The 24,385-nt window shown below is 40.6% G+C and overlaps 1 protein-coding gene across 2 annotated transcripts in view; it reads right to left on the minus strand.

The window, feature by feature from the left end:
* The window catches only part of FSTL4 (follistatin like 4), a 590,275-nt gene that overhangs the window by 417,616 nt on the left and 148,274 nt on the right, over positions 1-24,385 (minus strand). The window lies entirely within an intron of this gene.

Consider the following 24,385-nt stretch of genomic DNA (forward strand, 5'->3'; position numbering starts at 1 on the left):
AACAGTCCCCATGCTGGACTAAAACTGCAAGCATGTTATAAAGGAAAGGAGGTGTGCAGGGGGGGCTGGAGGGTTACAACTCCCAGCATTTCCTGGAAGCAAGGACTGTTTTCTGCAGGACTACAATTCTCAGCAAGTCCTCCATAAGAGCGAGAGTTGTGACTCCCTCTCAATACCTGTTATCTGGGGGCCACTGTAGCCCCCTTAATCCCGATACTGTCTCCCTTGGCCACTCCTGAAGACAGTAGCCTGGACTATCACTCCAGATATGTGACAGGATCACTAGCCAATCACAGGGAAATATTAGAGTTGTGGGTGTTTGCAGGCACCAATCACAGTGAGAGTTTGGCTAGCCAATAGCTGTGCAGATGGGTGTGTCTGATGGTTGTTTTATGTCAGCATGAGAGAAGCAGGCTGATGTGAGGCAGAGGGGATGGGCATAAGTGATGTCACAGGCAGAAGAGGAGTAGCCGCATGGTCCCAAGTGAGCAACATGTGAAATGTACATTAGATCCCAGCCCGGCGCCAAAAAATACAGAAACAAGGAATAAAATTAAAGATAAATGACCCACTAAGAGTTTCAGTTCCTCCATTTTGTTTGTGAGGCTTTTGGCATTAGAGTACATACTGTACACTTTATATGGGTTTCCCTTTCCCTATTCCTTGGGTTCTCACTCCCTGATCCCTTCCACCCTCCATGCACTATGATTCTTACCAGCTCTCTATTTACACTGTCTTGCTCTGCACAAGTGTAGTTGCCCTCCCCCAGGTCTCTAGTTTAAAAACTCCTTCAACCTCCTGGCCATTTTTTCCCCAGAAACAGCTGCACCTTCCCTGTTGATTTGCAGTCCATCCCTCCTGTAGAGCCTGTAGCCAACAGTAAAGTCAGCCCAGTTCTCCATGAACCCAAACCCCTCTTTCCTGCACCAACTTATGTGCTGCTTATTAGGCTCCCTAATCTCCCACTGCCTTTCTGGTGTGGCACGTGGTACAGGTATTTCATAGAAAACTGCATTTGAGGTCCTAGCCCTGAGTTTATGGCCTAAGTCCCTGAATTCATTTTAAGGACCTTCCACCTACTTCTTACTTTGTCATTGCTGCTAATGTGGACGATGACTACTGGTTCCTCACAACCCCCTCACCAGCCCCTCCCTTGTTTGTTCCCCTTATAATGGAATCTTCAACTGCCAGTACCTGTCTGACCTTGCCTGTGCTCCCATTCCCCTTCTTACTGGAGCAGACAGTCCCCTGGTTGCTAGAGGCCATGTCTTGCTGCAGCATCGCTACCCCTGTTCTCACATCCTCCTCATCCGCCAGCTTGGCAAACTTATTTTTAGCTGTTATTGTAGTATGATAATATAGTTCTTTGTGATATTTCAACTGTCTTTAGTCAAATTCCATAAGGGGTCATCTGTAATTGTTTTAATAACTCCCCAGGGTTGCATTTTCCATCCATATAATTGGGTTCTATTTATGAGAAAATCTATATTAGAAGAGCAGATTGTAACCTATTTCATCATTACATGTCAGAATAAGGCAATTATCTCTGTTGTAGAGGAGACAAGTTGATTGTGTCAATTGAAATCTGTACTGAAGAGCAATGATTTCAGGTGATGCATACAGTCATTCCGGCATCATGTATATACAATATGGAATGTTAACTGAATTGGACAACACAAGTCCTATTTTAGATGAATAATTTATGTTGAATTCCCTAGTGAGGTCTAGAGGGCTAAAATGATTGTAATTGCTTTGCAAATTAGCTTAGTAGTTATTGATAAGTATCACGATGGATCAGTAAACCTACTCTGACATGAATAATGAGCATTATCAGTTCACAAAATATATACGTAAGCAATATTACACATTCAGCCTAGTTAACAGAGAAATCAAAAATCTAACAGTAGAAAAAATGCAATCCTTGTTTAACCATATAAATGTTTTCTTATATACAGATAATGATGAACAGAAATCTGGAAACAGGAAATCAAAAGACCAACAATAGCTGCTTAAGGATAATTATTGGAAATACTTTTATATTATGACAAACAATAAGTTTTATTCCTGTGCAGTGTATAGTGCAAGTAGATGCATTTACTATCTGTCGTACATGTCTTTTCTGGTGCAAATTTTTTTTCATGCACTATTTATTACGTGTTTGTCGACACTCAAAAAAGTTTTTTTTCTTTGTTACTAAATTTGGAATCAGTTTTTTTTATCCTGTTTTATCAAGTTTCTCAACACCTTTTTTACGCAATTTGTGGTGCAAAATAAGAATACTGTGAATCCTTGGGGAATTTGGGAATCCATATTGCCCAACCCAGGACAGTTGCAGCAGCCATCAGGTCTTTTTACCACCCATTGTACTCCTACCCCATGTGAACATATTTCCTACAGAATGTTCCCCAATTCAGATTTTATGCATTCTATATAGTTTATGAATAAGACAGAGTAAAGCAATACATCAAATAATGGAGAACAAATGGGACAGGGAAATTGGAACATAACAATGATACTTCAAATATAAGGTACTAGTACAGCACATGTCCTACCTGCCCTGTATTCCAACAGTCTACTAGTTATCATAATTTTTTTTTTAATTTTAGTATTGAATATTGTCTTCCATAATTTTTCTATTTCTTGTGATATCATCAGTTATAATTCCAATGAACCAAAAATGTGTTGTATTGAAACCTTCATTATATTGAATGACAATTGTCATATAGTGCAAACAGTGAAAAGAAAAAAAACAGAAAAACAGAGGACGGCGCCTCGAGTGATATCTTCCAGCAAAGAAGAGGAGTAAACCCAACCCCTATGTGGGGTGCTCACCTGTCGGAAGTCTTGTTTCAGGCAAAATGCCCCAATGTTGGGGTCCTGGAGGTGGATGGTGTTCCTCTTGTCTATACAAGTTGGATCCCAGAGTGGAGGAAAGCAGCCACTAGCCAAAGATAGGTTTCCCAAAGGTCCCAAAAATAGGGAGCTCGGGATAAATTGCACAGAAACGTAGAAAAAATATATTGGCAGAAATTGTGGCGCTAATTGTCCGGGATATTTACCAACTCTCAAAAACGGGGATGATAGTAATTATAACAATTTTATTTTTATACACGGTAGACCAAATAGTTAAAACATAAATGAATAGATTGAAGTCCTTACTGACGCGTTTCGGGCAGAGCCCTTTCTCAAAGTGTAGGACAAGAGTAAGTAGAGACAGCATACACCATTGCTATATATGCAAAAAGGGCCAATTGAGGCAAAACAACCAATATAGAGAGAGCTTGACAATGGGCCAATCACAAACAGTTGTGACTAATCACTAACAAATAAGAAATAACCTAACAATAGACCAATCACAAGTAGTCACATATTAACCATTATCTGATGTAAATAATGCCAGGAATGTATGGAATCAAAATATGAAAATATTAAATGGTGAAATATTTGGGATATGACTTACAACTTACAGTAGTAGATCCTGTTGAGGCCTGTTGAGGCGCGCTTACGCGCGTTACGGCGTTCAGGGCACCTAGGGTGGGAGAAGCCGGGGTGAAGGCGCGCAGCAGGCCAATATGGCCGCTTGCGCATGCGCAGTGGGTAAAAAGAAGTAGTGGATTGGAAGTTTAAACATGGCCGCCAATAGAACCTATTGTAAATATAATGGATGATACAGAGATGTTTTGTTTATATGGTAATGGAGGTTTTACAAGCTGTAGTAAGTAGAATAACGTTTTTCTGCTGGAATGTACTTTGGTTTCTTAGAAATGTAAAATATCAGTACATCACATTACAAACTTCCACAGTATAGTACAGAACAGCAAGATAATATTTATCACTGGTGATAAGGTTGTGATCTTGCAGAACCTAATTCCCTACACAGTGGAGATGTCACCAGGCACTACAAAATCCCCTTCTGCTTCTCATTCTGTTTCCTATATGTAAGAAGTTCTGGAGGGGAATTAAACTCCGCAGGACAATCACTACATCTCAGCCACAGAAAGCGCACAGTACAAATCAGTTTGACAGTGGCATGCCCGCAACGGAAGATGTCACTATATGTTTCCTGTGCTCTTTTCTCATATGTGTATTATATGTGTTATTTACAGTATTCCAACCTTAAGGTAATACATAATTAAATCGGAATACTCATTCTGAAGCAAATAATGTACATCATGCTTGGTAGAGCATTGGGTTTTCTTCTGCAGGTTGAAGGTGACTATAAAGTTGTAATTACAGGATATGGAATTTACAAAAGTAACAACATATGAATTACCAACTAGAGCATGACAAGACAAACAATTTACAATTTTCATGCTTCCATGCTAAAATTATTGTGACCAGAGATGTATAGTTTATGTGGTAATGCCTTGTCTTGCATATAAATTAAGAGAATGAGATAATATTTAAAGACTATAAATCATAAAACTTTCTCTCTATCCATTATACTGGAAGTTTTAGAGATCTGTCAAGCTCTGTGCAGCGCTGCGTAATCTGTGTGCACTATATAAATAAAGGAATTTATTATTATTGTTGTTATTATTAATCCAAATATTGTAGAAAGCCTGTAGGAAAACACGGAGAGCCGGTTATTGACTGCTGAGAAGCCAATCAATCAGCTTTCAGCCACATGGCAGCCAATGTCATGGCCAGGATGATCATGACTGTGATTGGCCAGGCGGGACATGTCACTCTGGGTTATAAGAGCACAGTCACAAGTCCCAGCACCATCATAGCCAGAGAGACTGCAGCTGGAGGGACAGTGAGGGAAAGAATAGACTACTGCTTCATGATCATCAAAATAGAGAAATAGCAGCACACTTACTGGAACACTAAATCCTAAACTGCAGAGTCTATTTCCATACATATGAATAAAAACAGAACTACTTTACACTTCACTAAGGCCAACTATGCAAAATTTCCAGCTACCCCTCAATGTCATTCTAGTTGCCTTTTCTCCCATAAACAGTGTGTTAGGTCCACTGATCACTTCCCATACTGTCCTTCATCAAAGTGACATTACAGCAATTTTTTAAATTATTTTTGAAAATTATAATTATTTCTTTGTTCTTTACATTTTTATGTTATATTATTAATTTAGGTACTTTAACTAGACCATTTTTATTCCCATTTTGCAGGCATTTTTGTTTCAATTGGTTTGGTGTTCGGTTTCAAGTCATGGATCAACCCTGTGGCCTGAATCATGCAAGGCTACACACAGCTTTGTGATCCATGCTATTTTAGAATTTGCAATATGAAAAATAAAATGCAGTAACCTACATTTATCAAAACTATTTGTAGTTTTCATGTGGAGTGTGCACAATGTGCCAGATTAATCAAAACTGGTGCATGGTCTTCATTAATTTGGTGCCCCCTGCACTGTGTGTGCATGCTTGTATGCATTGTTGTGGGGGGGGGGATTCTGTGGGTTTTGTGGGTACTGTATTTAGCATTATATACTTTTAGTTTGTTAATACAGATTTATGTTATCAGCATTGAGTGTGGGTAGTGTACAACACAGGGCAATTAGAAACAGAAGAGATAGAATATTGTAAACAGTACAGAAAGGAAGTAAGTGATATTAGATATTATACTGCATAATAACCGATAACAATATAGAGTGCTATTACACCTAAACTCCTTTTAAGGGAGCACTTCAAAGGATTTGCACCCCTCAATTATTTAGTTATATTTGGAGTTAATTATCTGAATGCAGAAGCCCACAGTAGTGTCTAGGGGATTGAAATTTGAGAATTTTCTTTCATGGGCAAACCCCTTTAATTTCCTTAATTTGCTGATATTTTCTTTAAATATGATTTCTTGACACATGCAATAGGATGTAATGAATTTAAATGAATATGTTGCATCTGACTCCAGTTTCATTCTATGAAACCCCAGGCTCAGTAAATTCCTTGTTATCTGTACTTATTTATTCTAGAAACATTAACATGAACTCATTAGAAAGCTTTAAAATAATTTAACATTTTGATAGTAATTCAGGGATATATCTGTCATCTTTTACTTCCTTCCAAAAATGAATTTCCTCATGTATAGTTATTTTTACCGCAGTCACAAGCAAGCTTTTTTATGTATTTGTATGAGCCAGCATTAAAAATGCCAAAAAAAACTAGTGAAAAATGTGCTGTACTTATATCAAGTCAAATAGGATAGTAATATATTTGTGTAAGTAAGAAAAATTGTCATTATATTTCTCACTTAGGAAATATTCCTGTGATGCAGTCTTTGGCCTGCTGTGTAATTTCTATGTACATTAGCCACAGTATCTTCTTTATTTATATTGGAGACTCATATCACAGCTGCAGGTCCCCTATGCTATGATTCTTACATAGCTCTTTAACAATTTGATTTTCTAGAAGCTGATTTTTTTCTACACACACTGGATATTTCAAAGAATAATCCCCTGATGCTCATGCAAGCAAATCACTTTCTAAAAAACAGATGATCTGTAAGGATTATGTAAGATGTACTTCTGGTTTTTGATGCAATGGATATTTGCCTTGAATTAAGAAAGAAAAACGGTACAGAAAAAAATATCATGTTACCAAAGAAATAAAGCAACACTGAAAATCAATAATAAGGTTCTTTAGCCTTACAGCGCTGCAAGTACCCAGTTAGAACAATGGATTATGATCACCAATATTTCAGAATAGGGTGAAGTGCTTAGACATTCTCTTTTCTCATATCCTTTAGGCATTGTACATGCAGTGTTGTACATGAAATTCTAGAGGGATGGGACCTTTTCTGTTACCTAAATACTCCCAGCAGAGAGCATCTCCAATAACATGGCATCAATGAGTGAGGTTAGAAATGTTTGAGATGTAATTAAAAAGTATGAGAAAATTGTTAAGATTTACTTCTGATATGAAGGTGATATACTAATGGAGAATAATAAAGCAATTTATATCATTTTAATCAACTTTAGGTCTAATATTGCTATACCCAATTGTGAAATCACAATGTGATTTTTTCGTGTTTTTCAGAATTCCTTGCAAAGTTATAGAACTGTATTTAGCACATACTACTTAAATTTGTTAAATAATTACTAACATTGACATTGTCTAGTGATCTTAATTAAGGAATGATGTCATCCTACATTTGGACTCATTTTGACTATTGTACAGAACTAGATATGTCGATCTTAAATTCTACTGTGACTGCTGAACTGTTTCTATCACCTGGCAAGACAATATTGTTATATCAGGAGAGAAATAGCAGCAGTTCGTACATGTCAGTAATAAACCTCCATTTTATGAGACCCTTTGGAGACTTTACTTGTATTACATTGCACAGATCTGTTATCTCCAGTACACCTGGAACATTGGAGACATTGAAAATGTACAGAAAAGAGTAACCACTGTCACATAAACAGATGAAGTGTCAAGTTGAAGTCATCAGATGTTCTAGATAATGTTGCCTCAGTATGGATAGGACACAAAAGAGCGAGTCAGCAACCTATTTATTGCCCCATTGTTTTAACAATCACTCAGCTTGATACCAATACATATCTTGTTGTTAATATTTTCGTCTTGTGAATATTTTTCTAATAGACTTTACTAAGAAATCCTGCTTACTTTGTAAAGAAACACTCATACGCAATTTAAAAGATTTATATGATTCATATTGTTATAAGAGATTAGCTTGAATAAAGACCCAGGTCCAACCTACAATTCAACAGAACTGATACAGACCCAAGGATAAAGAGCAAAAAAATAGAAGCTACTGAAAATTAGCCATAAGTACATCAGACTCAGATACAAATTATCCCTGAATCAACTTCCTATTCCCAATATAGGCAGTCCCCAACATAAAAATGTGCAATTTACAAATGTCACAAATGTTACCAGATACAAATGGACACTTTTACATCTTTTCGCCTTTTGTGACCTCTAGTGAAGCTCTCTGACCACATTGACCTCTAGTAAAGCCCACTGGATGAAAAGAATTTACTGTACTTTATTCCCAGGCTGCAGTGATTGGTTGGCCCCAATGGAACATGTGATACTGTCTATGACGATGATGAACTCCTTTCTTTAGCTATATAGGAGGTCCTTTTAACTTCTCACATCAAGGAGGAAGCAAAAATCTAAAGTATTTCAATGCGACCATAGTATAGAGATGAATGCAGATAACATCACAAAGCAATTTAAAGTAGATGTAAAATTAAGTATGTAGCAGTGTCAATATAGAAAAATATAGTTTTCCAGAATTTTTCAGAATTTATTTGGAATATTTTTTGCCAGCTTCTTCATGATTATAGAAGAATCCTGCAATATTACATACTGCTACATAAAATATTCTAGCAACAGAGTTTTTAGGACTGACATCTGGAGATGAAAATTCAAAACTAATTCCTCTGAATGCATTACCTTTTATGACCATCTTCCTGTTCAGTCTTGAAGCAGCTAAAATTAAACTGTACTTCCAAAAATATTGTATAAAAATCTATGCAAAAAAATATTTGCCCTCTCACTTCCCACCACAAGATTATTAAACAGATTTGTAGTGTTGAGAATGACGTGTACAGTTGTGGACAATAAAAGGCTTATGATAAACACTTTCTTTAACATGAGGAGAAAAGATGTCAAACCATATAAGTAAGGTAGATTTATTTTTAAACAATATTAAAAAGAAGAAGCTGAAGGATTGGTCGCCCTTGAAAACATATCAGAGGTCATTGGTAAATGGAACAATGCATTCCTTAAATGTGTTAAGCATGAGCAGACTTAAGCTGGGCATTATGCATACATGTTGTTTTTTCAATTATCTTCTTCCTCACCATATTTATAGCTCCTAGTAAAAGAAATTTTAATCTTGTATACTAATGGGAAGCAGACGTGTCTGCCTCTGCTTGTGAATTCATTCCACAGCCTTAACCTTAAATCTTTAATTTAATTAAACTATTTACTACAATATCTTCAATCTGTAACATTTTTTTAGTTAAAATGCAAGAAGAAGATTGAGCAAATTACGGAATAAGAAATGTAGATAAGAAAAATACAATTAAACAATTCTTGGGGATTTCTATTTGCTTTATGAGACCACAATATTGTGACATAGACGTTCAGGAATATTATGGTAAATTTTGATTGTGATTATGAGCTACTTATTCTATGCTGTGGATGCTTGGGGATATTTTGTTTCTGCAAATGAGGCCAATTAATATTGTAAAGTGATAAGAAAGACAAGGACTATGTGTATCTCTAGATCATGGACCATAGTCCTGTATTTATAGGAGTGAACACAATCCAATGAACACTATTCTATGGGCACAGCATAGTAAGCTTAGTGGGCGATTTATCCAGCTCAGGTGCTAAACTGAAAAAATCAGAAAGTTATATGCTTTCTACATGAGATTCTCGGAAAATATGCAACGTTTTCCAGGATGGGACAAGGAAAACCACACCTCCCTTGACACCAAATATGACCAAATGTGCTATATGACAAAGCATAGCATTAATAGCATTAATGATATAGCATTAAAGCCAAACCAGTATATCTATTCCAGAAGGAACAGACTGTAGTCTGTAGAACTGACTAGAGATGAGCGAACATACTCGTCCGAGCTTGATGCTCGTTCGAGCATTAGCGTACTCGTAACTGCTCGTTGCTCGGACGAGTATTTCGCCCGCTCGAGAAAATGGCAGCTCCCGCCGTTTTGCTTTTTGGCGGCCAGAAACAGAGCCAATCACAAGCCAGGAGACTCTGCACTCCACCCAGCATGACGTGGTACCCTTACACGTCGATAGCAGTGGTTGGCTGGCCAGATCAGGTGACCCTGGGATAGACTAGCCGCTGCCCGCGCTGCTCGGATCATTCTCTGTCTGGATGCCGCTAGGGAGAGAGCTGCTGCTGGTCAGGGAAAGCGTTAGGGTGTTCTATTAGCTTACTGTTAGGCAGGAGTGATTCTACAAGAACCCAACAGCCCTTCTTAGGGCTACAATAACGTTATCCTTTTTTTTTTATTTGCTTGTGGCTGGGCTTGCTGGCACTAGTAGTGTGGTAGTAGTACCATATTGTGAGGAATTAGCAGGGGGACTTGCTACCGTTGTGTTTAGCTCTTAGTGACACACATATCCACCTCAAACACCAAAGTGGGAAAATTTATTAGGGGTTTGATTTCAATTAGGCACAGTCTGCCAGTTTCTTTTTATTTTACGTTTATTTTTTTCATAACTCAGCGTCATCTCATCTGGCATAGTAGTGTGCTTTAATACTTGGCTAGAAAATAGCCATAGGAGAATCCAAACGGCTTACTTACGCCTACAGTAGCGTTATATATATTTGATTTCTGGTTGATCTGCTGGTGGCTGTAGTTGTTGCAGTGCATCTACTAGCAAATTGTGAGCAATTTGGAGTGAGACTTGCGACCACTGTGTTTTGCGCTTAGTGACGCACATATCCATCGCAAAGACCGAAGTGGGAAAATTTATTAGGGCCCGGGGTTGGATTTCAATTAGGCACAGTCTGCCATTTCCTTTTTTATTTTACGTTTATTTTTTTCATAACTCAGCGTCATCTCATCTGGCATAGCAGTGTGCTTTCATACTTAGCTAGAAAATAGCCATAGCAATAGGATAGCATCGTTTGGTTTTAAAAACTAAAAAACACAAAAAAAAGGTAAAAAAAAAATTAAAGTTATAACTCTCATTTTCAAAATGTTTAACCCGAGGGCTAGGGGTAGAGGACGAGGGCGGGGACGTGGGCGTCCAACTACTGCAGGGGTCAGAGGCCGTGGTCCTGGGCGGGGTGAGACACCACCTGCTGATGAGGGAGCAGGGGAACGCCGCAGAGCTACACTCCCTAGGTTCATGTCTCAAGTTACTGGGACTCGTGGTAGAGCACTGTTGAGGCCAGAACAGTGCGAACAGGTGATGTCGTGGATTGCCGACAATGCTTCGAGCAATTTGTCCACCAGTCAGTCTTCCACGCAGTCCACCCATGTCACCGAAATCGGCACTCCTCCAGCTCCTGCACCTCAGCCTCCTCCCCCCTAGTCTGCCCCCTCCCAGCAAAATTTGGCATTTGAACCGGCATACTCTGAGGAACTGTTTTCTGGACCCTTCCCACAGTCACAAACCACTTGTCCGGTTGCTGATGAGCAATTTTCCGATGCCCAGGTTTTCCACCAGTCGCAGTCTGTGGGTGATGATGACCTTCTTGACGTAGTGGAAGAAGTGTGTAAAGAGGTGTCCGACGATGAGGAGACACGGTTGTCAGACAGTGGGGAAGTTGTTGTCAGGGCAGGAAGTCCGAGGGGGGAGCAGACTGAGGGATCGGAGGATGATGAGGTGACAGACCCAAGCTGGGTTGAGAGGCCGGGTGAACACAGTGCTTCTGAGACGGAGGAGAGTCCTCGACCAGAACAGGTTGGAAGAGGCAGTGGTGGGGCCAGACGGAGAGGCAGGGCCAGAGCTGGTGCATCAGCGCCAAATGTGTCAACTAGTGAAGCTCCCGTGGCGAGGGCTCCTGCGGCGAGGGCTAGATTTTCAGAAGTCTGGAGGTTCTTTAAGGAAACACCGGATGACCGACGGACTGTGGTGTGCCACATTTGCCAAACCAGGATCAGCAGGGGTTCCACCACTACTAGCTTAACTACCACCAGTATGCGCAGGCATATGAATGCTAAACACCCCACTCAGTGGCAACAAGCGCGTTCACCTCCGGCCGGGCACACCACTGCTCCTTCCCCTGTGTCAGCTGATAGTCAGCCCCCTGCCCAGGACCCTGCCACAAAAACCCCATCGTCGCCTCCACGATCCTCCACAGCATCCACCAGCGTTCAGCTCTCCATACCCCAGACGCTGGAGCGGAAACGCAAATATAGTGCAACCCACCCGCACGCCCAAGCCCTTAATGTGCACATCTCCAGATTGCTAAGCCTGGAGATGCTGCCCTATAGGCTAGTAGAGACCGAGGCCTTTCGCAGCCTCATGGCGGCGGCCGCCCCTCGGTATTCGGTCCCCAGCCGCCACTACTTTTCCCGATGTGCCGTCCCAGCCCTGCACCAGCACGTGTCAGACAACATAATCCGTGCCCTGACCAACGCCGTTTCTGACAAGGTCCACCTGACCACGGACACGTGGACGAGTGCTGCCGGGCAGGGCCACTATATATCGCTGACGGCACATTGGGTTAACTTGGTGGAGGCTGGGACCGAGTCTGACCCTGCGGCTGGTCATATACTGCCGACGCCGAGGATTGCGGGGCCTACCTCGGTCCAGGTGTTTCAGGCCTACTATGCCTCCTCCTCCTCCCACCCCTCCTCCACCTCCTCCTCCGAACGACCATCCGTGGGCATGGCGCCATCAGTCGGTAGCTCTAGGCACAGCAGCAGTGCAGTCGCTAAGCGACAGCAGGCGGTGCTGAAACTGCTGAGCCTAGGCGATAAAAGGCACACCGCCCAAGAACTATTACAGGGCATCACGGCGCAGACTGATCTGTGGCTGGCACCGCTGAACCTGAAGCCAGGCATGGTTGTGTGTGACAACGGCCGTAACCTGGTGGCGGCTCTGCAACTCGGCAGACTGACACATGTGCCATGCCTGGCCCATGTGTTAAATCTGATAGTTCAGCGTTTCCTCAAGACATACCCCAATCTGTCTGATTTGCTCACGAAGGTGCGCCGCATCTGTGCGCATTTCAGGAAGTCCAGCACAGATGCTGCCACTCTCAGGGCAGCGCAGCGCCGCCTCCAACTGCCCGCTCAACGACTGTTGTGCGACGTGCCCACGAGGTGGAATTCAACACTGACCATGTTATCCAGAGTTTACCAGCAGCGCCGAGCGATTGTAGACTGCCAGAACTGGTAGTCAGGTCAGTCAGCTTCCTCAAGTCTACAATGAGGAGTGGACGTGGATGTCTGATATCTGTCAGGTGCTGAGTAACTTTGAGGAGTCAACACAGATGGTCAGTGGCGATGCCGCCATCATCAGCCTCACCATCCCGCTGCTTGGCCTGTTGAAAAACTCTCTGGTCAGCATGAAGTCGGAAGCTTTGCGCTCCTCACAAGAGACGGGGGAAGAAGATTCCCTTGTTGATAGCCAAAGCACCCTTAGGTCTGTTTCTCAGCGCATATCGGAGGAGGTGGAGGAGGATGAGGAGGAAGAGGAGGAGAATGTTGGCGAGACAAGAGGGGACCATTGTTGAGTCCTTCACTGTTGAGCGTGTATGGGCAGAAGAAGAGGAGTTGGAGGAGTTGGAGGAGGAGGAAATGGACAGTCAGGCCAGTGAGGGGAGTGAATTCTTACGCGTTGGTACTCTGGCGCATATGGCAGATTTCATGCTAGGCTGCCTATCCCGTGACCCTCGCGTTCAAAGAATTTATTCCAGCACCGATTACTGGGTGTTCACTCTCCTGGACCCACGGTACAAGCAAAATCTTTCCACTCTCATCCCTGGAGAGGAAAGGAGTGTGAGAATGCATGAATACCAGCAGGCCCTGGTGCACAAGCTGAAACAGTATTTCCCTTCTGACAGCGCTAGCGGCAGAGTGCGTAGTTCTGCGGGACAAGTAGCGAGGGAGAGTAGGCGAGCAGGCAGCTTGTCCAGCACTGGCAAGGGTACGCTTTACAAGGCTTTTGCCAGCTTTATGTCACCCCAGCAAGACACTGTCACCTGTCCCCAGTCTCGGCAGAGTAGGGCTGATCTTTACAGAAAGATGGTGAGGGAGTACGTAGCTGACCGTACCATCGTCCTAAATGATCACACAGCTCCCTACAACTACTGGGTTTCAAAGCTGGACATGTGGCACGAACTGGCGCTGTACGCCTTGGAGGTTCTTGCCTGCCCTGCCGCTAGCGTCTTGTCCGAGCGGGTTTTCAGTGCAGCTGGTGGCATCATCACCGATAAGCGTACACGCCTGTCGACTGACAGCGCTGACAGGCTGACGCTTATCAAGATGAATAAAGCCTGGATTTCTCATAATTTCCAATCTCCACCAGGTGAAGGAAGCTCAACCTGAATAATTTATCCACTCCTCCTCCTCCTCATTTTCCTCCTTCTCCTCCTCTTTGTACAGTAAAGCAGAGGAAACTGGCTATTTTTTTTTACAGGGCCCACTGGCTCTAGCTATAGTACTTTATGCATTTAATTTTTATGGAGGGCCACCGACCCGGTCCTCTGTTTTAAACAATTTTTGGGAGTGCCACATACAGGCACTCAATCTATTCCATTTTTATGGAGGGCCACCTACCTGCTCCTCTGGTTTGAAAACTTTTTTGGACTGCCACATACAGGCACTCAATCTATTCCATTTTTATGGAGGGCCACCTACCTGCTCCTCTGGTTTGAAAACTTTTTTGGACTGCCACATACAGGCACTATCCAAATTAAATTGTCTCCATAGCAGCCTCCACACGTTGTCTCCATTGCTACCTCTAAAAGTCGTCCATATAGCTGCCTCCATACATCGTCCCTTTATCAAACGAGGTGTGTCAGGCCGAAATTTGGGTTGTTTTCATGGATTCCACATCTAAGTTGTTAACTTTGTCGCCACCCTGCTGTGTTATCCACAAAATACACTGGCAAACTTTTACCATTTACGGATATTATTTCAGCGCTTCTTGCGCATCTGTTTACATTCCCCTCACCCGCCATATCCTAAACTTATAAGAACGCTACTACACTTGATCTTATACAAAAGGTTCTTAGAAGTGCTGTTTGGGGAGTAGCCTAGAGACAGGGGCTTGGATTGGCGAAAGCTCGCCTGGCAGCGGAGCGCCAGCTCCATGCCAAGAACCAACTAACATAGTTTTAACTGCAGCACCTTTAATCTACTACTAGTTCACTGCCTCCATACATGGCCGCCTTATCAAACGTGCTGTGTCAGGCAGAATTTTGGGTTGTTTTCATGGCTTCCACAACAAACTTGTTAACTTTGTCGCCACCCTGCTGTGTAATCCTCAAAATATACTGGCAAACTTTTACCATTTACGGATATTATTTTAGCGCTTCTTGCGCATCTGTTTACATTCCCCTCACCCGCCATATTCCAAACTTATAAGAACGCTACTACACTTAACTTGGTGCAGGCTGGGACCGAGTCTGACCCTGGGGCTGGTCATATACTGCCGACGCAGAGGATTGCGGGGCCTACCTCGGTCCAGGTATTTCAGGCCTACTATGCCTCCTCCTCCTCCCACCCCTCCTCCACCTCCTCCTCCTCCGAATTACCATCCGTGGGCATGGCGCCATCAGTCGGTAGCTCTAGGCACAGCAGCAGTGCCGTCGCTAAGCGACAGCAGGCGGTGCTCAAACTGCTGAGCCTAGGTGATAAAAGGCACACCGCCCAAGAGCTATTACAGGGCATTCCACATCAAACTTGTTAACTTTGTCGCCACCGTGCTGTGTAAGCCACAAAATATACTGGAAAACTTTTTTCATTTACGGATATTATTTCAGCGCTTCTTGCGCAGATGTTTACATTCCCCTCACCCGCCATATCCCAAACTTATAAGAACGCTACTACACTTGATCTTATACAAAAGGTTCTTAGAAGTGCTGTTTGGGGAGTAGCCTAGAGACAGGGGCTTGGATTGGCGAAAGCTCGCCTGGCAGCGGAGCGCCAGCTCCATTCCAAGATCCAACTAACATAGTTTTAACTGCAGCACCTTTAATCTACTACTAGTTCACTGCCTCCATACATGGTCCCCTTATCAAACGAGCTGTGTCAGGCAGAATTTTGGGTTGTTTTCATGGCTTCCATGTTAACTTTGTCGCCACCCTGCTGTGTAATCCACAAAATATACTGGCAAACTTTTATCATGTACCGATATTATTTGAGCGCTTCTTGCTCACCTCCTTTGGTTCCTCTCTGCCACCCATTGGTTTGAAGCCTGAGTCCATTTAGGGTATGTCGCCATGCCACTCTCTAGCCTGCCGCTGCTGCCGCTGCCTCTGCATGCCGTCCCCTATAGTGTCAGGGTCAATTATTGGATGTTTTACATGCTATCTAGCTTCATTCTGTCACTCTGTCATGGCCATGCTGTTGCCCATAATTTTGGCATAATGGTGCGATTAAGCAGCCTCAGAGGCATCCATGCATGCTGCCCCTGCTGTTTCCTGTCCATTTCCGTGGTGTTTCCATCCTTTTCTGAGGTTCCCAGGTGTTTGGCCAAGCTTCCCTGTGCAGAGCCTTGGTCCCCTTGAAAAATGCTCGAGTCTCCCATTGACTTCAATGGGGCTCGTTACTCGAAACGAGCACTCGAGCATCGGGAAAAGTTCGTCTCGAATAACGAGTACCCGAGCATTTTAGTGCTCGCTCATCTCTAGAACTGACCCTAGTGAAAAGCACCTCACTCAGGCAAACCAGTTCCCTATGATGTGCTGAAGAGACCCAACCAGGTTGAAACAGTGCTGTCTACAGTTTGGAGTCTGTTCCTTCTGGAATAGATACTATGGTTTGGCTTCCTGAAGGTCATGCTTGATGTCAAGGAAGCTGCCTTACAAGGTAGCTAAAAGAGACCTTGTTTTCCTTATCTCATCCTGGAAAACTTTGCATATTTTCCAAGAATCCCCCTAGTGGATCATCCATGGTTTTAAGACTTCACACTCCTACATAGTGGCCTTAATTGTCAGCCTCTGTAAGAAGGACTTTTACTTAATGACCATACATGAGATTAACATGGTAGGGGACTGAGAATGTTAACGGATCCCATGTCAGTGTCCAGAATGATATATTACCCTTGGTGGGCATAGTTATACAAAATGTCATGTGAATGCTATGTATTTATTACCATGTATGTCTATTATGTGTGTTTTTTTGTATGTGTTTAATGGTGAAGACATACTATTTTCCTCAGCTGAAAATAAATGTTATCTTATCTTATCTTTATGACATTTAGCTGTGTACACAAAAGAATAGCAAAGTGTACCACCTAGTATACAGAAAATCTTAATCAGGAGTTAGGCATTAATCAGGAGTTACCATTGAAAGTAATGGTAACATATATAACCTGTACCACAACAGTAAGGTACAGGATACACAAGCTGTTTTCACAACTTCGTGTAAAAGCGACCTTAGATGTATTCATGCCTTACATTGATCTCTTTCCCAGATTATCATGCTTACAGCTTGAACTTGAATTACCAAATGGATCCACCTCTCTGCCTTATACTACTTATATTGACACTTATCAGTTTGCACTCATTTATATTTATTAATTCCAAAACCTTACAAGCTTTTTGGTAATGTTATACCATTATAATGCTATACGTTTTTATAAACATTAAAACATTTAGCAGTTCATTCATTGAATATTCAGATGTTATATAAATTAAAAGTTCAGTGTGATCTCAATTTAAACAAATTACTGAATTCAGTTGTTAGAACTTTAGTAACAGCAATATTATCCATTTATTGTGCAAAGGTCATAATAACAGGAAATTGGTTTAAGCAATCTCTCTGTATATATAAAAGTAATCTGCCTCTAGCAAACCTTATGAAATTGGATTTTGTGGGTGAATGGTGTAAGCCCAATAATAGGGTGAGCAGACAATTTACTTAAATGGTAATGGACTTGTAATTATAATATAATTATGTTGGTCAACATATGTATAAATATTTCTATGTAATTTTGCCAAGGACATTGTCCTCAAATCAAAATGTGAATCAATAGTTTAAGATATGAGCAACAATTTATATTTCTTCCACAAATATGCAGAGCTTGCAGATATTGCATCAGCAGTTACAAGGCTTAATTATAGTTTTACCCTTATTCTAAAAAACTATGCTAATTTTAAATGCACAGTGTTGTATTGAGTCCAAGAACAAGTAACATCAGACATTAGAGTACCAGTACTCAGACAGCTGCAATAGCTATTACTAACTGTGGTGCAGCACCAGTGTAGCATCCATTCAGCAATAAACTATATTCCGCATGAGGCTCAGCTTCAAAGATGTAATAACGCTCTTGATGATCTTTACTGTGGCTGGAAACTACTGGATATTTGGTGTATGGATAAAATGCAAAACTAAAACCACTAAGATGGTTTTAATTATACTAATTACCATAGGAAGTACATTTGTACAATACCCACAATGCACTTCATGGCTCACTCATTGTGAAGTAGGCTGGTGTTTTGAAGCCTGTCACTTCTGCACACTCTTCATTTTCTTCTATATACTTCAAAGGTATTCTTATTTAATATGAGAATGAGGCCATTACAAGAGTAAAATGTTGCAAAAATCACAAAATCACTCTCATTAGTGTATTAAAAGGTCGAGAGACATGAGATGTCCAATTACTTATTGATAAAGAACTTCATGTTGATTTCTCTCTGTTCACAAAGCTTGAAAGGATATAATCCTCTAAAGCTTAACTAAATGCATTTCTTTGCTGAGAAATAATTGAATAGGTGTAGAATGTTAAAAATAGAATTTTTTATTTATTTATTTTGTATACAAATCGTGTGGAAAATGGAATATAAATCCAACTTCTTCTGTACCTTCTTCTCTAAGTATACATTGCCCATATACAGTAAAATCTAGGCAGCGGTGCCACATTTTTGATGCTTTATAATTGCCACAAATGTGTGTATTAAATGTTACAGTAACACTTGAAAATATATTTATTAGTGTGTCCACTACAGAGTTGCACATTTAGTTGTAAAAGTCAAATAACATTGAGTCTATATATCAGGGCTTCTATGCCAGGAAACTGGCATAGAAGCCCTGCAATAGTGGCAAATGCTAGCGAACTTCCAGAATCTGTGATTATTTAGCCCTTTATACCAGGTATGGGGGGACTTGAAATGGAGCAAAGCAGCCTTGCAGTGCTGGGGACCTGGGTTTAAGTCCCAGGGCCAACATCTGCAAAGAGTCTGTATGTTCTCTCAATGTTTGTGTGGGTTTCCTCCGGGTTCTCTAGTTTCCTCCCACAATTCAAAACCTACTGGTAGGTTGGTTAGATTGTGAGCCCCATTGGGGACAGGGACAGATTTGGCAAGCACTGTGTAGTACTATGGAATCAGTGAGCATGATATATTATTATAAAATATAAAACGGCAGAGTGGGCCGATCCGGGGCTTTCCTTCCACGAACATGCATACAACTTGCAGTGAGCAAACTTTCAGAGGTGAAAATTTGCAGGCTGATGAATATTTCTATGCAGGTAGGATCTGGTGTAGAAATAAGCACTGTCTCTTGATGTATTGGGCTGTGGTGGAGGGGCAGCAACATTATCATATGCCAGCACACGAGTAGTAAAAGTGCACATTTTGTCAATTTCCATGAGCATCCTGCCTTTTTGTTTAACTCAAAATATTAGTGCCAACCTCATAACTGTTTTAACCCCTTAACGAATTGGCCTTTTTTAGTTTTTTCACTTCCATTTTTCACTCACCACCTTCAAAAATCTATAACTTTTTTATTTTTCCATATAAAGAGCTGTGTGAGGGCTTATTCTGTGTAACAAATTGCACTCCATAGTGATGGTATTTAATATTCCATGGCGTGTACTGGGAAGCGGGAAAAAAATTCCAAATGCAGTGAAAATGGTGAAAAAACACATTTGCGATGTTTTCTTGTGGGCTTGGATTTTACAGCTTTCACTGTACGCCCCAAATGGCATGTCTACTTTATTCTTTGGGTCGGTACGATTATGTGGATACCAAATTTGTATAGGTTTTATAATGTTTTCATACATTTAAAAAAATGAAAACCTCCTGTACAAAATTTTTTGGGGGGATTTTGCCATCTTCTGGCACCGATCGCGGGTGTTACCGGTAAGCCTTTGCTGCAATATGCAGCAAAGACCTACCGGCTATGAAGAGGGCTTGGCCCGCGAGCCCTCTCCATGCACCGGGACCCGGGGCGCGGCGTACTAGTATGGCGCTCGTCGGGAAGGGGTTAAACAGGAATATGTTAGGCATGACTTTATACACATGCAAGCCCCTGTCTGTATAATGCAATACAATAGTCTCCTATATCTTGCGCTGACAGCTGAGCATCTTGAGCAGGTTAAGCTAAATATGTCCAGATGTTTTTTGACCAAAAGCTTCTGTATTCCTCTTAACTACCTGTACACAACCAAGCCAGTGCAAGTGTTCTGAAAGGAGCGAGAGGAGAAACCTACTTTATCGTTAAGTACACTTTGCATGCCAGTTGTTAGGAGCTCTTCTGCATCTTAGAGTTAGACTGGCTTAGAATGCGTGATACATCTGGCTTATGAAGTGTTTAGGTCTGCCGTGTATTTGTGATTTTTTTGAACAAAAATCAGCAAAATGACACAAATTTTTGTGCAACCAGTTCCTGTGCTTTTACATCCTGTTCAAGTAATCCCGACCAGTGTGGCAGCTTAGTTCTAAGGATTACCCTGCTGACACACCTTAAAGCCTACATAAACTTATAAGAGTAACAACACAACCTTATCTGGGGAGCTTTATTTCCTTTATGTACCTAACAGAGGTGTTCTATCAGCACTCTTACTTTTAGCCTTTCTATGTATCTACGATGATAAATGCTCCCACATGAATCTATCCAAACAGTAGCGGCTCTTATTCCGGTACACTCAATGGAAGTTTAGCCATGACTAAGGGTGCATTGAGCACCAGAAACGCGTAGGCTTTTGTGACCTTGCTTGCACTAGCGGGGATTATGCTTGCCAATTTTATTGGATTTAACCAGAAATAAAGAGCTTTTTCGATGGAAGACAAATATTTTTAACCAGCACTGTTGCGGAGTTTCGTGTTTTCCTTGGATCTATCCAAATAGTACAATATTCCTGCTTACAGTAAACCCCTTTAAGGAATATAGACTTTACAACTTTACCGCAAATTTATATATAACAAGTATTTGTCTCAAATACTTTTAAACAACTAAGTTTATTAACATTTTTTTTTCGTATTTATAGAGCTCCTTTTTTTGTTACACATTTTTCAGGTGGTGACAACGGTTATAAGTATGAAGCTATGCACACGGCTAATAAACATCCTTTATCACCAAAATTTGTTATCATTTATTTCCATGAAAATGTGGCAGTGTTTTCTGAAAATGCTCCGTGTTCTAGCGTACAGTATTGATCTAGCCGTTACACAGACAAATGTGTTTGGTGAAAGACAACATCTAAAAAGAATTAATAAGAAAGAAAAAAATAATGTTGAGCGAAACAATAGAATATATCACTTTTATGGTGCTTCGTTGTCATAGACATTCCAGTTTAATGCACCTTTCCTCATTCTCGATTATATTTTAACTAAAGCAAACACATAAGTCCTTTCCCCCTTTGGCAACGGCTGCCCACACAGTTTCTGATTCAGAATAATTTTATGTTAATGAAAGAACTTATCTTTCTGTTCTATATACTGAAAATAAAATGCCTGACATTATTAACTATGGAAGGATTGAGACAATGAAAGTTACATTGTCCTTGACAGTGGCCTGCACTGTTCCTCTGGGTATTGAGGCATTTATCACAGCGGACATAGATATGTGTAGGACGACTTCTTCTTTAAAAAAAAAGAAAGTTCAGACAGTGGAAGTTCCTATCTTTCTTTTCTTCCAGTCAAAGCATGTCTTTACAGCATCCCATTCCCATGTAATTAAACATCTCCCAGCACTTTTACTCCCATCAGCCCATATTTAAACATCATTACACACAGTAATGGTCGCATCCATTTATGTATTACTTTGCTCAGTTTTGCATTAGCCCGATGATGCAATCTATTCATATCACAACCTGCTGTCTTGGAAGCGATTTAGACTAATAACTATAGAAATATCAAGCTAAATACACCAACTCCTGAATGTACAAGCTATTGACGCAGCCCCCTGCCTTAATGAGAAATTGTCAGTGTGGTTATTTCATTGCTCAATTTGTAGATAAAACAGTACAATTAAATTCAGAAGGTTCTTAAAGAAAGTCTTAGAAATTTGCCAAATGCACAGGAATCATATTATTTCTATAGTTACAACAGATAAGTTGTGAAATTACACAACTAAGCATTGGGGCATGTATTAAGGCTATAATGAAAGAATACCCAAGGCCCAACCATTTTCCATTTGAAAAATGGCAAGGGCATTAAATAGCCAGTACAATGTGCCTTTTCAACGCCAAAGGCGACTTTTAGAAGTTGTCTGTTTTTGCTGATTTCCCAGTGGAGAGATTTGTTAGCTTAACTATAATAACATATGCAGTGGAGGAATGCTAATGATGCAAACTATTACAAGACAAAACTCTTAAAGGACACTTAAAGAGTTATTCCTATCTCAGTTGTTTACAGCTAGGGTGAAGGACAGCTGTTCATGAAAAACCCAACCAAGTGGTTAGTTAATACCCCTTTAAGTTTTATATATCATTACAGAGGCAAACATAACTAATTTGTACACTTTGTATTTGTAGAGGGGTCTTATTGGTAATGCGACCTGTGTTCACCTTACATGCAAATTTCAAACTTCTGCTTACTAGATTTTACCATATTGTAGGCATACTTACGGGAATAATATGGTAATAGCCATCACTGGCCCTGTGTAGAATCAACCCCCAATATTCTACAGATGTTCCCCGGATTGCAGTCTACAGAATGCACAAGTGCATGTGTGTCAAGTCTACCATCCTGTGGAGCAATATACTCTAACCTTAATAGTTGTTAGACAACAATAGGCCCATATATAATACCTGTTCATGTCCCTCAAATACAAAGGCAACATTAAATAGTAGTGCTTAGTATTCTTCCAAAAATACTAGAAATACAAAAATCACAATTCAATTTCCATAGCTTTGTTAAATACTCTACTATTATAATTATCCATGGTAGCAAATTGTTTTGTTGAAACTGAAACTTCTAACATGGTTAGTTCCATACAGAATGGTTCAAGGGAATTTCCCATTAACAATGATCATCCTCTATCCACAAGAAAGGGAAAAGATTTTGGATCACAGGAGGTCCAACTTGCCCATGACTGATAAGGCTCTGTGGAGAGGGGATAAATGTAATCAACATTAGTAATCACCATTCACATTTTCAAAATTATTTTGAAATCATATGTTTAACCTGGAATTACCTAACCTAAAATATAGTTTCAATAATTTTTGTAAAACTTTTACCGATACAATTTCCATAAAAATACAATAGCATTGACGTGTGTAGAGGAAACCCACACCTTACAAGATTTAAGAATCATTGTGAAGTAAAGCCAGACACAATCTTCCAGAACACCTTAAACTTACTGTATGTCTATTTGCAATAACTGAGTTCCCATTTGTACAGTCACCTCCATTTGTTAGAAGAGCTTAAAGGGGTTGTCAATTAAAATGATTTAGCAGACACTGAGGCAAATCTCAAAGAGGCTATTTTTTTAAGAGTTGGAAGCAAAGTGTTCTATTACCTACATCTATTACCTACCTACATGATCAGCTGTTAACAACATATTTGAACAACCTATCTTATGTTCTAGCTCAATGTGTAGATTTACATGTATTTTAAATTAGATTTCTAGTGATCTCAAAAACATTATTGTACAAAATGTGTATATATTGTATATTCAATTAAAAATATGCTTAAATACTAAACAATTCCTTTCATTTCAAACCTCACCAAGTTCAAAAACAAGATCCTTGCTACTAAACCATGACACAAAATATTCGATTTAACTGTTCAAATATGACTATGTTTGAGCTGAAATAAAACAAATCATCTGGGTAAAAGCACATTTTCTCAGTGTTTGAAGTTTATCATTCCGGGCCTAGTTTTAAACCATTTTGCATTTGGAATCCCACAATCCAATTATTGCTGCAGAAAGAAAATTTTAATAGGAGTTGATCCAAAATTACTGAAAGAGTGAATTGTAGAAAATGCTGTTGGCTTTTCTTTTAAAAGACTATTTCAGCCAAAACTTACATAGGTCTTATCATTAGTAAGTTAAAAACTAACATCTAACCAATATTTTATCCCTAATTCTTTGGTATTTTTAATTACAATAAGTAATCATTAATAATGATTATATGGCAATAAATAAGTAATCTATTGGAATATTATTTTGTCATAATCATTTTAAAAGAGGGCCAATAGTGAACATAATGGGGCACATTTACTTAGCCAGTCACTGGAGTTCACAGAAAGTGCATTGTCTGACTCTAATGTATTGGTGGCTACTAGAGATGAGCGAACACTAAAATGCTCGGGTACTCGTTATTCGAGACGAACTTTTCCCGATGCTCGAGTGCTCGTCTCGAATAACGAACCCCATTGAAGTCAATGGGAGACTCGAGCATTTTTCAAGGGGACCAAGGCTCTGCACAGGGAAGCTTGGCCAAACACCTGGGAACCTCAGAAAAGGATGGAAACACCACGGAAATGGACAGGAAACAGCAGGGGCAGCATGCATGGATGCCTCTGAGGCTGCTTAAACGCACCATTATGCCAAAATTAT

The sequence above is a fragment of the Engystomops pustulosus genome, chromosome 4 (assembly GCF_040894005.1).
Source record: "Engystomops pustulosus chromosome 4, aEngPut4.maternal, whole genome shotgun sequence".
NCBI lineage: Eukaryota > Metazoa > Chordata > Amphibia > Anura > Leptodactylidae > Engystomops > Engystomops pustulosus.